This window comes from Helianthus annuus, chromosome 7, assembly GCF_002127325.2.
Source record: "Helianthus annuus cultivar XRQ/B chromosome 7, HanXRQr2.0-SUNRISE, whole genome shotgun sequence".
Lineage (NCBI taxonomy): Eukaryota > Viridiplantae > Streptophyta > Magnoliopsida > Asterales > Asteraceae > Helianthus > Helianthus annuus.
The window spans coordinates 139,352,958-139,363,244 of record NC_035439.2 but is presented as its reverse complement, the minus strand read 5'-3'; the positions used below and the strand labels follow the sequence as shown (position 1 = coordinate 139,363,244).

The following is a 10,287-nucleotide window of genomic DNA, read 5'->3' as shown; positions in this document are numbered from 1 at the left end:
CCCAAGCTACCACACCCCAAAACAGCCGCTCGCTGATGGAGAGGGTGAACCTCGAGCTTAAATGTGCTTATCTTGTGAGTTTTATACATGTTTTATGTGTTTACTTGCCTTGAATGGGATAACTACGAGTATCCATTGCTTTGCAGGTTAAGCATGTAATTTGGAGGAGTTACGAGCCTTAAAATGAGTTCGAGTGAATGGGAATGGCCATTACAGCTTTCGGTATGGATTCGGGATGTGTTCGGTTGAAAATGTGACTTGAAGATGCAAGGAGCAAGGAAGAACAAAGTTCAGGGGTTAATTGGTACTTAATTGGAAGTTATTCCAGGCCTAATAGTACAAGAAACGAGAAAGAATGAAGTCTAGGGGATGATTGATCATTAAATGCAAGTTATTTATAAAGGTGAAAATGTGAAATGGGTATATGATTCGCGACCGTAGGTTATGGTTCCTCAACTGTAGCTTACGGTTGGCATGTTACGGGTAAAAAGTGATTAGAACTATTGAACCGTAGCTTATGGTTCAGCAACCGTAGGTTACGGTTGGGTTGATAAACGAAGCAGAATTTTGGAACTGTAACCTACGGTTCACCAACCGTAGCTTACGGTTCTCTTGATGGAAAGACGCGCAAATTGGACTTTTTAGGGTATATTACAGTTTGTTATAGGAGGCAATCATTATCTCATCATCTAACTTCAACCTAGGGCATCGAAGAGCAAGGGGATTATCATTCCTCCCACCGAATCATCAACCATGATCATGATCTCATCCGTTTATCAAACTTTTGGCGATTTCACTTGTGAGATGAGCGGCTAAACTTTCTTGGTTTCCTCCGGATGGAGGGTTTTTGTAAGTTAACAAATTTTATGTGTTTGGTGACAATCGTTTGACTCAGTGATCTAAGCATTCGATGCTTTTCACTTATGATTTAGTTAATTAATTGTAATCAATTGCATTTGCTTAACCTTATTCTTTGATCATTCAATTCCCGAGAGTTCTAGTAATTGGGATATATTTTTTATGGGATTAGGGTTGGTAATTGTGATTGGTAACCATTAGATAACCTCCCGTTATGTATTGACCGGAGTACTTAGTCTTTGGTTATCACAATTAGTTAATTAGGTTAGTCCACTTATGTCTATGTAAGTGTTTGATTAAACACATAATTGAAGTTAACTGCAAAACCTGAAATTCGGAGGAACCATTCTACCTCCATTGATAAAAAATTTGTCTTTTTAGTTTGTAATTAGTTAAACACAAATCCAAACCACAAGAATTTACTTTTCTGCATTAGTTAATCAATACTTGACAATTATAACACTTTCCACAATCCTCCTCTGGTTCGATATCCGACTTATCCTATCTACATAGTTTAGTTGGTTTTTGCATGTTCTTAATGACAGACATCAAAATGGCGTCGTTGCTGGGGAGGCGTGCGCAAAGTGTTTAGTGTTAAGTTTTTAGATAAAAATAGATAAAAATTCAAAAATAGTTTTACCTTGTTTTGTTCGGATTTGCGAGAGGTTTTCTTGTTTTTGTTTGTGCAGGTGATCTGGAAAGTGTATGCATCATACTCTGAATTCCGGGAAGTCATCACCATTAGTGTTCGACCCAGAGATCGAGAGAACAGTGAAGCATACAAAGCGAGTACACATCATGAGAACAAGATCCTACAATCACCAACACCAACACCCAAAACAATGGAGAACTTAGCAACTCTGGAAAAACAACCGGAAAACCCACTACAACAGCAACAATTCTCACCAACACCTAACCAACCATCACCAAACACTACCATGCCAGCTCCGCCACCACCATCATAAACCACTCAACCTACATCTACTCCTCCAGTACCACCATTCTCATTCCTTTTTCCCAATCTCGATAACCTACAACAAGCTTCAACCCAAGCTACTTCTTCCCAATACCCGTCTGCCACTCAGACAGCCAACATACAACAGTCATCTCCATACGTGAGAATCATTCCAGATGATAGCACCGCATCACCAAGTCACACCCGACTGATTAATTCATCATCTACGATTCCTCAATCAACACAACCGTCTCATTATCAAACCGATCATCAGCAGTTTTCTTACAAAGCAACAACGGTTGATCAAGGGACAAGTTCGAGAGAGTTCGACGATGGGTACGGGGAATAAGATAGTTATGGGCATCAAGGTGATCGCCAAGTGTTAAGAACAGCAAATGTTGAGAGGTATGCTACAGGGTTCGGTTCTATGGAAACGGGAAATTAGAATGTTCCGGGTTATCAACCGTTTGTGCAGCAACAGTATGTTTAGCAACCACCCATACCAGCAAATCAGCCGCCGGTTAATCTCGTACCACAGCAACAGCAAGTACCAATGCAACAAATTCCATATCAGCAACCACAACCGATCAACCACCAACCTATCCCGGAAAGACCTCTAGACATTCCGTTGCCACCACCGGTACCTCAGATGCCGGGTCAGGTAAGACCGCTTCCCCGAAACTTACACCCACCGGTGAATCTACCGGAAGGTATTCCACGAAGAAACAATTATGGTCCAGTTCGCGGTATTGAGAGCCACTTCAAGCCCGCCATAGTTAACAACCATCGCCGGTTGTGATCCCGCAATTACAAGAAGGGCGATCATTTGAAGTTCGTGCTCATTCTATATCCAGCTTGCCCAAGTACCATGGTCAAGCACATGAAGAGCCCTACTTGCACATTGCTGCCTATGATGCGCACTGTAACACAATCGGTGGCCAAGGTTTTTCAACAGATGATGTGAAATTGGTACTCTTCCAATTTGCCCTTGAAGACAAAGCTCAGCAATGGTTCCATTCGTTACCATCAGCCTCGATTTTTACGTGGAACGAGACGTAACAGCTATTTTTAGATGAAGTCTATACTCCGTTGCGTACTAATAATGCCAGAAAGGATATTCGGGGTTTCCGACAACAGCCCGGTGAGTTATTTCACGAAGCATTCAATCGCTTTAAGATGATGCTCAAGAATTGTCCACACCATGGCATTCAACTTTGGGAGCTTCTGAATGCATTCCACGAAGGCCTAACAGATGAGGATGCACGAGATGTGAGTTCAACATCTAATGGTACTTTTGGGACAAATTACGAAGAGGGCGATTAGGAATTTTTAGAAAGAAATGCGAGGACGTCAAAATGGAAAGCTCAATCTTCTAGAAGTGCACGACATTCGGTGGTGAAAGCGGTAGAGAACCCACCTGACGCTAGTGGACAGTTCCCAGTGTGTGGACATTGTGGGGATATAGGGCATATCGCGGATCAATGCCCGGTTATTCATAGTGAAGGTGAGGATGTGAATTTCGTTCAAGGTGGATGTGGGGGTAGAAACTTCAACATGCAGTCCAACACATATCACCCAGGCCTGAGGAATCACCCGAACTTGAGCTATGGGAATGTAAATAATCAGCTCAATCCGGGATTTCAAGGGAACAATCAATCTGGTGGTCAATGGAACTTCAATCAGAATAGGTTTCAAGGTAATGTCCAAGGTGGCTACCAGAGCATGAGAGCAATCAGAGAGGACCAACTGGACCCTCAAATACTACAGGGGGTAATGATGTGGTGGAAATGTTGAAGGCAATTCAGCTTGATTTGCAAAAGCGTACTCAGATGGATGAGGTGAGGGCGCAAAAGGATGAAGTACGGGATAAGGCCATCCAATCGTTGACTACACAAATGGGCCAACTCGTGACTGAGATAGCAGAGTTGAAGCGGCAGAATGTGAAGCTGCCAAGTGACATGCATATGAACCCTAAAAATTCAAAGAAATTCCGATCAGTGGGGTAAATCCTGTTCTCAAAAATAATTGTTTTGATAACGGTTTGTCTGTGTCTCATGTGATTGCAGGTGTAACGGATACTGATGAAGAGCCAAATGGAGTTGATCTAGGGGAACCAGTTGTTCCTATTCGAGTTGGAAAATTCAAGATCCACCGAGCGTTGTTAGACTATGGAGCGGGGGTGAGCATTCTTCCCGGTAGCTTGTACAAACAATATGACTTTGGTCCTCTGCAAGCGTGTGATAGTATGGCAATGTTCGCCGATGCGAGTTTGAAACAACCCCGGGGGGTTGTAAAAGATGTGGTAATCCAACTCGGCGAGTTCCACTACTCAGTCGACTTCATGGTGGTCGATTATGCACCAGCACAGACCTACGCGCAGCTGCATGTAATTTTGGGACGTCCATTCCTATATACAGCAAACGCTCAAATCGATTGCAGGAATGGGATTATCATTTTGAGCTACCAGAATCATAAGTTGTATTTCAATGTGTTTTTAAAATCTATTTCTTAAGATTTGCTTGATGATGTAAATCTCACAGGTGCTACTAATGAGATTGGTTCTAGTGGTAGTGTTTACAGATCTGAATTGAAGGAAGATGGAAATCAGGCAAGGAAGGTGGATGTAAGAAGGAGAGCTGAGGAAAGGGAACCACCTGATGGTGGGTTTAGATGGGGTGACCAAACTGGGCGCAACCCCAACCGAAGTGAAACTATGACCATCCCGAAAGATTGGATGGAGATGTACAGATAGAAATGGGAGGGCAAGCGTGCATCTAAACCACCCTGAATGTCAGGTACGGTATGGCTGAAGACCTAAAACGTAGCGCTCTCGGGAGGCAGCCTGAGGATGTAGATGTAACAACCCGACTTTTAAAGTCAAAGTCAAAGTCAAAGGAAGAAAAGATTGCTATTCAGATCTGTCATTCCTTACTTGATTATTGTTTGTACTCTCTGACTCGATAATCGATGTATATTAGTTGACGCTATTTTATACTACGATTTGTAGATGTGAAGTAACAATGCGATAAACGTAATTGAACGATAATCTACTTAACGCTATCGTATCACAACTCGAATTGCAGTTATTTGATTGTTCCATGTGTGTGTGTTACTATGTGTGCTTGTGCATGTTGTATATGTTTAAAGGTGTTATTCGCAACGCAATCGCAACTCTATCGCAACGCAATCTAATCGCAAACGCTAAACGCAGATTTACTTACTTGTATGTTGTTATGTGTGAGTTATGTTATTTGTGTAACTATTGTTAAAATTATCGCATCGCTTACTCGCAACTCGCTCCAACGCAACGCAACGCTCAACGCACGAAACGGAAGTCGGAAACTAACTCACACGCACCGTCCGATCGAACGACCGTTCGATCGAATGGTCATCCGACCGGATGACCATCCGATCGGATGGCCATCCGATCGAAAGGCCGTCCGACCCGTCAACCTTGCACCGCCTTTCACCTATAAGGCTATAAATACCTCACCTGTCACATCAACTGTTCATTGATGTGACAGCTCCCTCCGACCCACACACTCCCAAGCTCTTTTCTCTCGATTTCCTCGCGATTCTTGTAAGTTTTCACTCTAAATCTTGTACTTTCACAATCAGCACACACTTTCTCATCATCTCCACCATCAAATCTTTCATTTTAACCATGAAATCGCTTGATTTAGGGCTGTTCTAGGGTGAAAGTCATCACGGGTTCACATGAACACCGGAGTATGACCTCATCTCAGTAAGAACGGTTCGGATCTAACAGATTTCTACATGTTTTTACACTAATTTTAGCAAGATCTACACATTTTCCAACTGATTTCTACTTTTCTTCAACAATCTTTAACTTTTACTCAGAACCGTTAGAATCGGGACTCGTTTAGGCCTTCTACTCATTCTCGAGTGAGGTGCTGGTCTGAGAACGGATTACTATCGGAGAAGACGACCGATTCACGGGTTGAACATGAATGTTCGTCAACAACAGCTGAGACTGATCGAACGGGGTGATTCCCGTCCATTCGGATGAGTTGGACTTGATGAGGTTTTCGTTGTTTAACACGTCGTCATACCGTCTCAGTTGAACCGCAAAACTTTTAACTTAGCTGATTTCACAAAGTTTTTCAAACAAAACAGTTGCTCGATCGAATAGCCATCCGATCGGATGACCATTCAATTGAATGACTATTCGATCAGGTGGCTACCCTTTATAAGTTCCACACTTGAAGTTTTGGAAAATTTCAATGATTATCGGTTTCTAAACGAATCACCATCCGATCGAACGGCCATCTGTCCGGATGGCTGGACATATAGAGAAACTCCTCACTTTTCAAAATGCTACAACGAAAACTTCAAAGTTCAAACATTTCACAAACACATTCATTCATACGAACGACCCTCCGACTGAATGGTCATCCGTACGGACAGTCATCCAATCGGATCACCCTTTGTCACTCAACTCGCACGACACGCTGTTTTACGCACCGTTCAACGCTTATATTGTCGTTATCTGATCAGGCTAACTTTCCAGCGCTCCCTTCAATCCAAGCTTGTGTTTATTTATTAAACACGAACTGTGAGTATACTCGATCCCTTTTTACTTAACGCACTTTTGAGTGTTACATACGTTACCTATATCAAATCACATCGACACACAACGCAAACACTTTTTATACGCTAACCGCTCTGCATGTTATACGTGTTATTCGATGAATGCTTGTATGTTATGTTTACACAGTGATTGTTGCCTGACACCTTAGCAACGATAGTACTATAGTTTGGACTCAGCACCTGTCATGGACAGGGGTTGTTAAGGGTATTTCTTCACGTACCACACCGGTGATATGTGTTGCGCATTATACAACTTGCAGTCATGTCTGTGCATATGTCATTGTCGATAGCTTACTTGCTTCACATTCCTACGTGTTACATGTTGGTTATGCGTAAATCGCTTTCACTACTATTATGCTATTAAACTTGTATGCTCACCTTTACATTATGTGTATTGACTTTATTTTAACATATGTGACAGGTGTTTAGGATGCTATGCTATGCCTTGCTTTTGTGGAATCAAGCTAGGGGAGTCTAGAAACAAACTAAATAATTTATGTGTTGTCGGAACAATTATTGTCTTTGAGAACTATGTCTGTAATAACTGTTTTACTTTATATGTTCATGGTATGGGATGTGAATGCTAAATATATGGTAATTTAATATTTGTTATGGATTCTCCTGGACAATCTGTTTTGCTCAGTGCCTCACCCCGATGTTTTCGTCATCGGTTGGGGTGTGACAATAGAGTAGTGTACTTTGTTTTGTTTCGTTTTGGTGTGGTTGTGTTTTGACAGGTTCTTGATTCAATCATCACGGATGCAATAATTCAAGTGTGGGGATGTTTTGCAACATCCCCGGTGAGATATCAAAGAATCTATGGAATGCGTCTATTCCGGTTGAAGCACAACAACCGCATCACTACAGACACATGATCAGGTGCATGTGTTTATCTACCTGGCTTATTTTTGGTGTGTTTTGTTGTTTTTGGTGGTGTGAAACTTTGTTTTGTTTAGGGAATGTGTTTTCTTTAGTTGTCTTAAGAGTTAGCCGTTATTGGTTTGTTTGGTTGGTATTCCCGGGTTAGTTTTAAAAGCACCATACATTGGGGACAATGTATCCCAAGTGTGGGGATGTGGAAGCCCGGGAAGGGATGACAGGGATAAAGAGATTGAAAAGTGATTAAAATCGATGAAATTGAAAAAAATGGAAATTTTTAAAATTTTTCATCGCCTTAAGCACTCTAATTAGTTATGAAAACCTAAGGTTTCAATCACTAATAGGCTTCTTACCGGTAGTAAACTAAGTTAGTCCCTTGTCATGGTTGCCCCTTTAAGTTTCATGAGAGTAGGTCTGACAGTTGTTTTTATAGAAAATGAGTTGAAAAGAGATGTCTATCTAGGGGTAACATGTTTTAGATTGCATATGCTACATGTCGGTAACCTTTTACCCCTTCTTGGTGAGATCTTGAGCCTGTAGAACTGATAGGATGATTTATACAATGAATTCATTTGTTGAGTGCAGGCTACGTGTTATTCTGTGTTAGAACTTGTGTGATTTGATACATGTTGAGATTGTGGATTTGACATGTGCACGTATATGATAAAGGCATTAGGATTTCTCGTTACACCCCTCGTGTTTGTGTTTGTTGTGTTACCACTCAAATCCTTTAGTAGCCCTGTTGAGCCTAATTACCTTTCGTTTGTCCACCCGATATGAATCTTGTAAGACCAACCGTTAATGACAATGCTATATGAGTTTGGAAAAAGAAAAAAAATAGAAAAAGATTAAAAAAAGAATATATAGAAAGAATGAAAAGAAAAGAAAAAAAAGAGAGTCGTTTGTTTGTTTGGGTAGAAACCAACCCAAAAGGTATGAATTATTGTGTGTTTGAATAAAGTTATCACGGTTTGGTTGATTGTTTCTGAGCCATACATAGAAAAACAAATTCCCTACCTTAGCCTAAGCCCAAAACTCGAAAGTCCTTTTGATATGTGCCATGTTAGATGATACAGTGGAGGTGTGATTGTCATACAAGCTTATGATTGCAGGATTTCATGTTTGCTTATTGAGTGTTTATACACTAGCACATGACACGCTAGTCCAAATATTAAACCGAGAGGAGAGTACGTTGTGAGGGGTGTGTAGCATGTGTCCAATTGTAAACATGTTAGTTTTAGATAGTCAAGTCTTAAGTTTTTGAAGTTGCATGATTTGCTTGTCAGACTGTCAATCTCGAATGTGTTAGTCTATGGGACGGGTATGACTTGGGAACTTTATGTTGAATCGGTTAAGGAGTTTAGAGGTATTGTTACTGTGGTGAGTAATTCTAGCTTGGTTTGCTTAAGGACAATCAAAGGTAAGTGTGGGAATGTGATGGAGAGGGTGAAACCCGAGCTTAAATGTGCTTATCTTGTGAGTTTTATACATGTTTTATGTGTTTACTTGCCTTGAATGGGATAACTATAAGTATTCATTGCTTTGCAGGTTAAGCATGTAATTTGGAGGAGTTACGAGGCTTAAAGATGAGTTGGAGTGAATGGGAATGGCCATTACAGCTTTTGGTACGGATTCGGGATGTGTTCGGTTGAAAATGTGACTTGAAGATGCAAGGAGCAAGGAAGAACAAAGTTCAGGGGTTAATTGGTACTTAATTGTAAGTTATTTCAGGCCTAATAGTGCAAGAAACGAGAAAGAACGAAGTCTACGGGGTGATTGATCATTAAATGAAAGTTATTTGTAAAGGTGAAATGGGGATATGATTCGCGACTGTAGGCTATGGTTCCTCAACCGTAGCTTACGGTTGGCATGTTATGGGTAAAAACTGATCAAAACTATTGAAGCGTAGCTTATGGTTCACCAACCGTAGGTTACGGTTGGGTTGATATATGAAGCAGAATTTTGGAACTGTAACCTACGGTTCACCAACCGTAGCTTACGGTTCTCTTGATGGAAAGATGCGCAAATTGGACTTTTTAGGGTATATTAGGGTTTGTTAAAGGAGGCAATCATTATCTCATCATCTAACTTCAACCTAGGGCATCAAAGAGCAAGGGGATTCGAGTTTTTTCGCATCCAGTCCATCATTCCTTCCACCGAATGATCAACCATGATCATGATCTCATCCGTTTATCAAACTTTTGGCGATTTCACTTGTGCGATGAGCGGCTAAACTTTCTTGGTTTCCTCCGGATGGAGGGTTTTTGTAAGTCAACAGATTTTATGTGTTTGGTGACGATCGTTTAACTCAGTGATCTAAGCATTCGATGCTTTTCACTTATGATTTAGTTAATCAATTGTAATCGATTGCATTTGCTTAACCTTAATCTTTGATCATTCCATTCCCGAGAGTTCTAGTAATTGAGATATATTTGTTATGGGATTAGGGTTGGTAATTGTGATTAGTAACCATTAGATAACCTCCCGTTATTTATTGACCGGAGTACTTAGTCTTTGATTATCACAATTAGTTGATTAGGTTAGTCCACTTATGTCTATGTAAGTGTTCGATTAAACACATAATTGAAGTTAACTGCAAAACCTGAAATTCGGAGGAACCATTCTTCCTCCATTGATAAAAACTTTGTCTTTTTAGTTCGTAATTAGTTAAACACAAATCGAAACCACAAGAATTTACTTTTCTGCATTAGTTAATCAATACTTGACAATTATAACACTTTCTACAATCCTCCTCTGGTTCGATATCCGACTTATGTTATCTACATAGTTTAGTTGGTTTTTGCATGTTCTTAACGACAGACATCGCTTGCGTCCCCGCTCGCAGCACCCCGTTGGTGAGCTCGCGAGTCACATAAACGATGACGTGGCTCACGCCACCTTGCTCCCGGTCCACAACATGCCTTCTACTATATAGCTTTTAATTAATAACTATTTAAAAAGGCTATTAGGGTGGAGGGAACGGA

The 10,287-nt window shown here is 40.9% G+C and overlaps 1 non-coding gene across 1 annotated transcript; it reads right to left on the bottom strand.

The window, feature by feature from the left end:
- Positions 1 to 2,915: 2,915 nt before the first annotated feature.
- LOC118480700 lies at positions 2,916 to 3,021 on the bottom strand. Its single transcript, XR_004863678.1, has one exon. It is a non-coding gene; the product is annotated as a small nucleolar RNA R71 (small nucleolar RNA).
- Between the last annotated feature and the right edge of the window lie 7,266 nt (positions 3,022 to 10,287).